Below are 10,599 nucleotides of genomic sequence, written 5' to 3'. Positions count from 1 at the left end.
TTCTGATTCTCTGGTGAACAAGGCAAAGCATTTAAGCTGTTCCCACCCTTTGATGGGTTCTGTCTCTGTTCCCTTGGTTTGGCTGCTGATGTAGGTCTAAGCAATTTATTGAAGCTTGGTCAGAACAAGCGAAAGTGAGGTTCTGAGCAGAATGGTTAGCTCTGGAATGCCTGTCTCTCTGGGCCTCCCAGTGAGAACGGTGAGGGCTTCCAGACTTTCATTGGCTTTAAGAACAGCTCTTCTCAGACTCTGAATAGGCTGCAAAGGGAAACTGTCTTTGCAGGTTGGGGGCTTAGGTGGAGCATGAAAGGAGGAATGGATGGATAAACTCCAGGGATGATGCATAATATGTCCCCCCAAATAATCTAAAATGACCTTCACATGCCCTCCAGGGTGGCCCCAGGAACAATACCCCTATATTCCTTCAGCTCTTACCTTGCTTTGCTTCCCAGAGCTAGTCTGACACAGGCAAAGCCCCGCCGTTATATTTCTCTGTGCCCTCAGGAACATGCACCAGTTGGGGGGGAAATAAGGCCAGAAAATTGTTGCTATGGACTCTGTTTTGTGGAAGTTAAAATGCTGGAGCAAGAATCTGATTGCTTGATAGCTCCCTCTCTCTCTCTCTCTCTCTTTCTCTCTCTCTCTCTCTCCCTCCCTCCCTCTCTCTCTCCCTCTCCCCACCCGTTCTCCAGCTCTGCCTCTCCCCCACCCTCCACTTTTCCTACTCTCGTCCTTCCTCCACTGGACTCCCAGTCCTGCCCCCTCACCGGCCGGAGGACAACCTTACAGGTTGTCAATGAAACATGGAATTATTCCCTTTGATGGCTTAGATAATAGTAGGAGCCAAAGCAATGAGTGAGGTCGGTTGAAACCAATGCAGTCCTGCCCGGGACTGGAGAGCCAATCGCAAGAGCAGAGGGCGGGGCGTCGGCGCCAGCAGATAATTGCTAAGTGCATCGCTAGCACAGTTGGTCGGAGCTGCTGAAAGGTCTGGTCGCAGAAACAGGAACGCGTAATCCTCAGCGTGCTTCATCCCGGCAGCATCCTTCCAAGGCTCGGCAGGGCAGCGAGCCTCTGGGCACCAGCCCCTCTGCTCCGCGGAAAAGGTACTCTTGCCTGCGTCCCCGGGGTGCTGCTCCCGCGCTTCCATGCTCCGTGGCTCGCAGTTTAGCATATGTAGAGGGAATGCAGAAAGAAAAGTTTAGGGGAGGAAATGTGGCAAAGGTGGGAAATCACCGTCTTTTGTTGGGAGGAAAACAACCCGACAATTTGGAAAACTTCTGCGCTGCCTTAACTGGGTTTGTTTACTACTCTCTCAATTAGCTGCGCTCACGTCTGTGGAAATAGGTCTGGTCTTGGGCTAGGGTGCCTACAGGGTTGGGATGTAGATTCAGGTTAGTTGGGTGAAAGGGAGTTGGACCTCTGAGTGTGCTGCTTCCTGGTGGACCCATCATTGGGAGGCTGATTCTGAGAAACGTGATTGGTTGGCTGGGTTTTCCGCCGTAAGGTCTGCCCGCTTTCCATTACCTTCACCTGCCTTCTCCCAACTGTTGTGACCTTCAACTTGAGTCCTTCTCAAACTTCTGTCTCTTTCCTACCTCTTACTCCTTGCCCACTGTGTCTCAGTTCATTTCATTTGGTGGAAGGGGACATTTCCTGGGGTGTGGGCATCCTGTTTGGCCCGGTGGGCATCTGCGCGTCACACACCTTGGCGAGAGGCTAACAAAACAGTTCTCAGAGGAAAAGAAATTTGTTAATTGATTAGCTCCCGAAAACTCTGGACGACTTTCCAGGTTCGGTGTGTACTGAAATGAAGGGGACGGAGCTAAATTTTATCTTGTGTTTCTACCCTTATCAGAGAAGGGCTATTATTCTGTGGTAAGTATGCAGCCGCTCTGGGAGGCGGAGGCTGGTGGGAGGGGCAGGTTCCTGGGGGCTGGCTCTGTTTAGGTGCACAGGTGTGGTACCTTTGTGGCCCACAAGTTGCTGGAGCCACCGACGACACTGCTTCTGATGACTACTCTTCCAGTAGAAAAGCTCTTCAAGGCAGGCAGCTGGTTCAGCCCGGTAGCCCCCTAGTGCACTATAACTGTGGGACCAGCAGGCCTCGCTTGCTCTCAGACCCACTTTTGGACCTGGGGGAAACTCCTTTCCTGGAGGTGGGCCTCCTAGGAAGCAGGGTACCCATGGGGGAGAAGGTGATGTGCTTGGTCTTGATTGAACTTCCTATTTGAATGCCCCACATCACTCCCTCAGGGATGCCCTCTGACCTGCTGGTACTCAGGAGCTCCCAGTCTGGGGTCGATCTTACAAGTCCCTAAGGTTTTGGGGAATTCAGGTGAACTTTCTGACTCTGCTTTCTATCCTAGACCTGAAGCTGGGGAATTCGACCCCCAGTCCTGGAAGGAAGTGAACTTTCTGGGAGGGATCCTCCAGCAACACCTTTGCTGGTGTCACCCTTTTCCGTTGGGTGCAGGTGACAGCCTCCATTCTCTGGCTACACACATCACTTTCACTTTTTAACTTCCATTTTCTTTAACCTCTACAACAAGTTTTCCTCCACCTCATTTAGGCAGCTATCTTGGGTGGGAGTTGTTATTGTTGAAGCTCTACCCACGATGATTAAAAAAACAGCTGCCTGACTATTTTTTTTTTTGTCAAGATACAGTCAGCTTTCTCTTCTGCACATGTCTGGCAGTAAACAAAACAAACTTGCAGTCCCACAAATTATAACGCTTTGTGTTCAGGAGCCAGGAGTAGACTCTGGGCCTTTGTTGGCCGCCTATTATAACTGGCCCCGAACCTCCTCCTCTGTGGTCTGTCTAGGGCACAGAATGCCCAGGGAGCCTAGGACAGGCTGCACCCAGCAGGTGGGGGATTTTGACAGGGGACCCCTTGGCTTTCATGAAGACAGGGATAGAACTAGAAAATACTTTTGAGTTTGAGAGGGTGTTTAGAACCAGGAACAGGTAATGAAATTGGGGTCCCTTTCGTGGATGCTGATCTGCTAGGTTTCTGTTGTGATAGAGGACATTAAAAGTAAGATTTTTGAAGCTGCTTCTGAATGGTGACTCATACAGAGAGGAAAAAGGCAGGCTGGGGGCAGGGAGGAGGGAGCCTTGAAGTACAAGTGGGACACGCTGGAGCACTTGCTTTGTCTCCCTCTCCCTCCTCCTCATTTCTCTTCCCTTTAGTTCCCCATTTGGAACAGAGATCATTAAAATAACGACTTCAGACTAAAAAAAGCATATTAGGAGCTGAAGAATAATTGACAAAATGCAAAATACTATCATTGCAACCTCACCTTGCATGGTGGGGCATGACACCAGGATCCAGCCCCTCTGCGTGATCCAGTTTGGAGAATTTAATCTCTGGGGCTGGTGTTAGGCTGATTAGTTGCTGTGAAGCGAGCACCTGCTTGTGTACATGGGGCCCAATTAGTGCTCAGGAAGTTACATTTGTTAGTCTTTATTTCATCAGACCTGGTCGCTTTAGCCAGGAACCTGGAGAGGCGTCATCCGTAGACCTAGCATTTTCTCCTCTTACCAACTGGCCAACTAGGATTTCTCTCATTTAACCACTGTGCTCTGAAGGGGTTGCCTCTTTCTGTTTTCGCAAGTCCTGGGTGATTTACCTGGCAAGTAAAAGTCCCTTCCTTGCTCTGCACCCCCCACCCCTTCCATCTCATCTCCTTCCTGTCATGTCCTTCATCATAAACACATCAGTAAATAATCTCTTTGCCACCCTGCTTTGATCTTGTCATTTTGTGCTGATACTGCTGTTAAAGAAAACTGTCCCCTAAAATGGGACTGAAAACGTATTAGGATTTTTATCAGAAAAGAGCCTTTTAGACTTCTATTTTAAAATTTAATTTTGTGGCTTGGGAGAAATGGAATAAGCACATTTATCGTGTTAGGTGTTTTTGTAAACGTGGTTGACATGTCTTCTTTTTCTCCGGTGGATGGGTGGACTCCCTGGTTATCCTGGGGAAGGGCGTGTAAGCCTGTAGGTTTGAAGTAGTCTGGTGCGCCCTGGAAAGGCAAAGAGGCTGGAACATGGAGCTTCTGTTTATTCAAGATGGGGTGAAGGCTGTTTTGAAATATAAGCTCTGAGATGTCATAAGCTCTGTTATTTTTCCCCTTCATTCTTCACTGAGGAAAATTTCATAGCCAAAAGTATTAGTAAATAGTTCACCTGATTCACTTTTCCTTACGTCTTCCTCCCTCCCCACTTGGGAGCTATGGAAGCCGGTAACCTGAACAATCATACTTAATCTCAAATATATCTCCCTTTCTTCCTTCTCTTCTGGCTCTTTCTTCCTGTCACTTACAGGTACCCTAGAGGTTGCGATTTAGTTTAGACACCCTGCTCACCTCATATCTGAAACAGTTAACCACGGGGGGGGCGGGTCAGGAATTCTGGGATGCTCATTGGGAGGGCCCTGTGGGAGCAATGAGGTAATTCTTGCACCATGTTCAGTTCCACACAGACCTCACGCGAACACCTGGGGTGGTGCAACTCCCCTCCGCAACACAGGCAGGGGAGATGTTTCTAAGCAAAGGGCTGTCAGATGCAAGAATTTCCCACCAGGCAAAGCCTTCACTGCTCCACTGTCCTGCCCACTCTTAGCCCCCATGCACAGGACTGACCTTGAAAACATTAGCAGGCAGTGAAATTTGTCTGTAATTTTCCCAGTTTCTTTGTCCTTTATTCTCTTCTCACCCCTAAATTTTTCTATCAAGGGTTGGAAAGAATAAAATCTACTTATTCATACTAAGGTGTGAACAGTTAGCACTGTTGCCACTAACAGAGGTACATGATGAGTTCTTAGTAGATATCAAAGACGCTTGTAGTGAAGTTTCAGACATCTGCTCGTGAGGTGGGAAAGACAGTTGGGATAGGAAGTGTCTGAGCAGCCGTGGCCCTGTGCTTTTCAGTTTGGGCTGGTCCTGCTCTCCCCACGGCAAGAATGTGCTGCAGCCTCTCATTGCATTGTGGTGGCAATATTTGGGGTCCAACTCCTGGAGCATGGTCTCTCAGATTTGACCTTGGTTGCTGTAGTTCCTTGCTCTGTCTTTCAGTTCCCTCATATGTAAAGCCAGGGGCTCGGACTAATTGAGCCCTTTCTGCTCTGTCTGACCTTCTCTCTGGATTTTGTTGCTCAAGTCCTACTGGGGATGCTACAGCTCCAGAGGGAGTTGGAGCTCGCTGAGCATCCTCCCATGCAGGCCACGGCGCTCAGTGATGCTTGCTGAGCTAGAAGCATCCATGGAGGCAGGTCAGAAGGAATGGTGGATGTTATACCAGCAGAAAAACAGGCTGCGGGGTGATGTAATAACTGATTCTGGTTTAGGAGGGGATGTTATATGGAGGATGGCGACCAGCTGTTCTCCATCTCCAGTAAGGATTGAACGAGAGAAAATAGACAGAAATTGCAGCAGATGGACTTAGATTAGGTATGAGGAAGAATTTTCCATCAGCAAGAGTTGTTAAAAAGGAAGGTTGTGGAGCCTCTGGGATGATCTTTAGGAAATGGATAGGCAGGAGATTCAGCTGGAAGAGGAGGCAGAGGGCTAGGAGGGGGTGAGCGGCAGGGGCTGTCTAGTCCTGGGATTCTTCCCTTTCCAATGAAGGTCCTTTTTTATTTCTCTGAACCCTCGCCTTCACTCTGGGGTACCAAAGTGGCTGAGACTCACAGTCCCGGGGGACGAGTGGGGACGGAGTGCAGCCCACCTGCGCTGCTCTCCAGGCTGCTGCCTTGACTGGCAGGCTTTGCCTAGAGCTTGAGGATCTCTCATCAAGTCTAATCTTTCATTTCCAGATGGGGCAAATGAGGCCCCGAGAGGTAACAGTCCTTGGCGTCCTTGCACAGCGATCCGATGGCAGAGCTGGGACCAGAATCAAGGTCCTCCGTCTCCCAAGTCAGTGTTTGCTTTGTAGCTCATTTTCTCCCTTGCTTCCAAATCAAAGAGACCGTTTGCTTTTTCTGGGCTCCGAATTTCTCTCGAACCAAATGGCAGAGACGGGGACACCTGCAGTTAAGCAGTATTTATTGAGTGCACATTACTAACACCGCGCGGTCAACTCCAGCTTCCCTGATTTATACAGTGAACTGGTGAGGGCCCAGCAGCGGATGGGCTGCTGCCAGGCCAGGGGTGGTGGAATGCATGCCTGAGATGGGGGCCAGAAGGAAGGGGTGGGGTACAGCTGGGGAGGACCAGGAAGGCAGCTACGAATAAAATAAAACCTTGTTTGATCTGAATCTCACAAAGGTAGGAGACTCCTTGTGGGATACATGAAGTGAAGGAGGCCCACAGCACACACAGGCTCTGGATAAGACACTTTTCCAGTCACCTTTACAAAACAAAACAGAATTTTCCATTCCATACAGATTTTCATTTCTGAGAGAAGCTTCTCCAAGGTGGGGCTGAAATTCTACATTTCTTCCAGCCAGACTTGATTCTTTCTGGGCATCCACATCTCCTGGGTGTTGTGTGTGGAGCCCCCTGGATGGAGTGCTGGAGGGGCCCAGGGGATGCTGCAGCACAGGTGCGAGCCCCTCAGGGCCAGGGGCCGCTCACTGTGGGGTGTGGAGTGTGGGGGGGGCGTGGAGTGGAGCGCTGCTGTCCAGCCAGGAGCCTCAATACAACAGCGGCGCCTCCCACTCAGGAGAGTGGGGCTTTGTGGAGGGCTTTGCCTGGCAGTACTTTCAGCCATATAGGAAGGAAGATGAATGGGTGACGTGAGCCCCACAAAATAAATGCGTAAGTAGTAAGCTCACATGTGTAGTCACTGGGAAAAAGGAAGAAAACACAGAGGTCTGTAATGGGCTAGTTAGGGGTCAGCAGTGAGTGCGGGGGGAGGGCCTGGGCCTTCCACTCCCGCAGCCTGCTGGCGTGTTTTTACATTAACAAGGGTAATCCCAGCCGTTGTGCCCAGCATGGAGGCAGGCACTAGGGGGTCTATCAGACAAGATAGGCACAGTCCTTCTCCTACAGGAACTTGGTGTGGAAAGGCCACGAGCCCCGGGGGCAGCCAAGTGCACTGTCTGCCCAGGCACTGGCTGAGCTGAAAAAGGAGAGGACACAGTGGGTGCCGGGGTGGGCTGCCCAGGGTATGAGAGAGGCTTGAAGGACAGAGAGCTGGTGACAATGAAACGAGAGAGGAGGGGTGGGAGAGCATGAGAAAAGGTAGGAGCCTGTCAGTGGAAATGCAGGACCCCACGGCCCACAGAAATATATCAGGTGGACTGGCCAGCCCAGGGTGCTCCCTCTGTGTCCTTTCCATTCGGAAGGACGTCCACCGGACTGCACACTTCTGCCCTTGATTTTGGTGCATGGGGTGTGCTAGAACCCCGTGAGCTGTAGTGGCGTGACAGTGTATGTCCTGGATGCGGGGTACACGTGGTGACCCTTACTTGGCATAGTCAGAGGAGCCCATCTGGAGAGAGGGACACCTGAGAGAGACTTGCCAAATAAGTAGAATCCCACCAGGTGAAGGCGGGAGAGGTGGGAAGGAGGGCAGCTACATTTGCAAGACTCAGAAGCAAGAAACAGCGTGGTGGTACGTCAGAGCACTGTGAGTAATACTCGGGTGTTGCTGGTCTGAGCACGTGAGGTGTGTTTTTGGGGGGTGGGGGAGGGACCAGCTGGCCAAACTGAGGAGCAGAAGGGTTTTAGGCAGAAAAAGACACAGTCACATTTGCATTTAGGAAGATGAGTTGTGCAGTGAGAGTAGTGGTGAGGTTTGGGAGGGGCAAGCCTGGGACAGAGAGGCTGATTAGGAAGTAATTTGCTGCTGTCCAGGTGAGAAGTGATGAGGAGGAAGAAGGTGATTGTGGGAAAAAGGGAGGGGACAGCATCGAAGGGTGATACTCCGACTTCATAACTTACACTAGATTAGGCAAAATTGAAGAGCAATTATTCATTCCCTGTAGGGGAAGCTGACTGATGAGGAAAGGTCGAGCTGTGAGATGAGAGATGGAGGAGCCCTCCCCCCCACCCCCCAGACAGGATGAGGGTAAATGGGTTTAAGGGACAGGAAAAGGATATGAGTTGGACATTAGCATTAATGCCTTAATGGAGGGGATTGTTAAACACAGGGACTGGGTCATCAAAGGAGGTTGTAGACTGATTCTCTCGTCCATGATTGAAAAACTCAGCCTGTCCCGGATAGACAAGTGGGCAGACACAGAGAAAAGAAACAGAAGTGTCAGAAAGATATGCAACAGTGTCCAACCTCACTAGTCATTGACATATGAACTGAAAAATTAAGATAGAATTATCCACCTTGCAGATTACCAGAACTGAAAATGATAACATCTGGTGTTGTTAAGAGTGCTGAAAAAATGGACAGTTTTACACTGAGCTGGTGGGACGAGAATCTGCAAATATGGGAGACATAGCTCAAAAATATACCCTTTGAACCACTAAGCAATTGCTCTTCTAGGAATTTATCCTAAGGAAATTATCAGAGATGTGCAAAATAGCTCTAATCAAGATATTTCTTTTAGCATTATTTATCATAACAAAACATTGTGTGGGGGGATTAATTAAATCTAATATAGCTCATCTATAAAATGGAAATTAAGGAAGCTATTAAAATTACATTGAATAATAGGTAAGAATATGGGAAAATGCTAGCAATATATATTAAGTAGATAAAGGTTTAAAATAAATAGAGTGCATGTGCAATTTTGTAAAAAAGTAGAGATGCATACAGTCATGAAAAATAGAACAGAATGCAATATATCAAAGTAATAACAGTGGTTATCTGTGGGTTTTAGAAACAAGTGATTTTTTATTTTGTTAAACTAGTTCCCAAAGTTCCTACAGCAAGTGCATTATTTTACAAATGTGAAAAAATCGCCGTTTAAATCAGTTACTCAAATTACAAATGGTTAAGCATTGAATATACACGGAGCAATGTGTCGGGCACCACGTCGCTCGCTATAATGCACGGTGCTCTCGGTCCATTTGGTGAGGTCAGGTCCGTGCCTGGTCTCAGTAAAGGCTATGCCTGCTTCCGATGACCGTGTGCTGTGGCATCCTCGTTCCTTTCCCCCACCTCATCTGCCATCCACACGCATCCCCAGGCCCTGTCACCTACCTGCAGTGGTCAGGTGATGTGCATACATGCATCACACACATCTGCTGACTTCACAAGTGGGGAAGTTGAGGCTCAGAGAAGCTCTGACTTGGCTGGGCTCACAAAGCTACTGAGTGGCAGAGCTAGGTAACAAGGAACCTTGGTGTCAGAGCCTGCACCCTTTCCAAAGCGGGCCGTTTCGTGGGGCTCCTCGCGCTGTTGAGGACGGCTGGTAGGTTTCCACCAGGAAGTGTGGACCGATGTCCCCACCTTCCCAGAAGACATGCCTTTGCCCATTTTGTGCAGTCGTTAAGACCAAATGAATGCCCTGACAGCTGTCACATTTAGAGGAGCATCTTGGGTGCTGTAGGCTCTCCAGGGTGACCTCAGGGTCCTGCCTCCTGACCAACTGTGTCATGTATGGCTGCTTTTCCGGAATGCATTTGCTTCCCGTTGTGGTTTTCGCTGTTGCATGAACTCCAGGCAGCCCGAGAATCCTGCTCTCTCTCTCTGGAAGTCACAGCCGGCTGGCTCCACGTTGTATGCCCGGGACACGTGTGGGCTGTGGGGCGCCTTTGCTTGGCAGGGCAGGTGGCGGCTCTGATGGGCACGTCCTTGGGGCTCTCACAGGCTTACCTGGGAAAAGTGGATGGGCCAGCCTGAAGGTAGGGCAGATTGAGGAGGTGTTGTGGGCCAAGTGGCTGATTTGCTGCTTTATTTATTTTAATAATAATGCATGTTTGTGTGGTGTTCTGTATTCACAGGCCTTGGAGGTGGGTGGGGAAGGTGTTGTTACCCCCATTTTGCAGAGGAGGACATTGACACTTGGAAAGGCAAGACCACTCACCTCAGTTCCTAGGGGCAGTCGACAGAAAAGCCATCAGGGAATTAGCCGGGTTTTCTGCCTGCAAATACTGCCTGAGCCCCTAAACAATAAGGGTTCTTGCTGGCTTCTGGGTCCTGGGTGAAGGAGTGTTGGTGCGTAGACCCTGGTGGCCTTCGAGGGCACGTGAGCAGTGAACAGCACATACAAGATGACTTCTAGCGCAAGGGTATATTCGGCTGAGCCCCAGCATGAAGCCCCGTGGAAGCGCTGAGAACAGTGGATGTCAATGAGGGTGTGAGTGGTCTCAGGAGGCTCCTGGAGGCTGCAGGTCCTGAGCCCTGAAGGATGAGGGCAATTTGGGTGGAAGGAGAGGTGTCCTTGATGTGAGCAGTGGTCTGGAGCTGGGAGCCAGCATGGGGTGTCAGAGGTAGGCAAGGCACTGTTTGGCTGGGTCAGGGAGATGACAGGGGAGGTGCCTGGGGTGTTCCGTTTTTCCAGGCTCTGCTTCCTTCTCAGAAAGTCCTGTTTTGTAAGCGAGGGACTATGTGGCTGTGCCATGAGGGAAGGGAGGGAGGGGGAAATGGGTCGGAGGTTCTCATAAGGATTCTCTGTCTCTTGCTGCCCCTCGTGGTTTTGTTCCTGCTGACAATGAAATTGCCCTGCAGGGCTCCAGGAAGAGAGAATGG

The 10,599-nt window shown here is 49.9% G+C and overlaps 1 protein-coding gene across 3 annotated transcripts in view; it reads left to right on the top strand.

The window, feature by feature from the left end:
- Window positions 1-901: 901 nt before the first annotated feature.
- ZMAT4 (zinc finger matrin-type 4) overlaps window positions 902-10,599 on the top strand; it is a 313,290-nt gene continuing 303,592 nt past the window's right edge. Inside the window, exon 1 of one of the 3 annotated variants that reach the window (XM_053916825.2) lies at window positions 902-1,106. The gene's annotated coding sequence lies outside the window, so the exon portion shown is untranslated. The remainder of the gene's footprint in view (window positions 1,107-10,599) is intronic. The other 2 variants (XM_053916823.2, XM_024578855.4) reach the window with 2 other exon arrangements.

This window comes from Desmodus rotundus, chromosome 13 (genome assembly GCF_022682495.2).
Source record: "Desmodus rotundus isolate HL8 chromosome 13, HLdesRot8A.1, whole genome shotgun sequence".
Lineage (NCBI taxonomy): Eukaryota > Metazoa > Chordata > Mammalia > Chiroptera > Phyllostomidae > Desmodus > Desmodus rotundus.
This window is presented reverse-complemented; position numbering and strand designations above follow the sequence as displayed.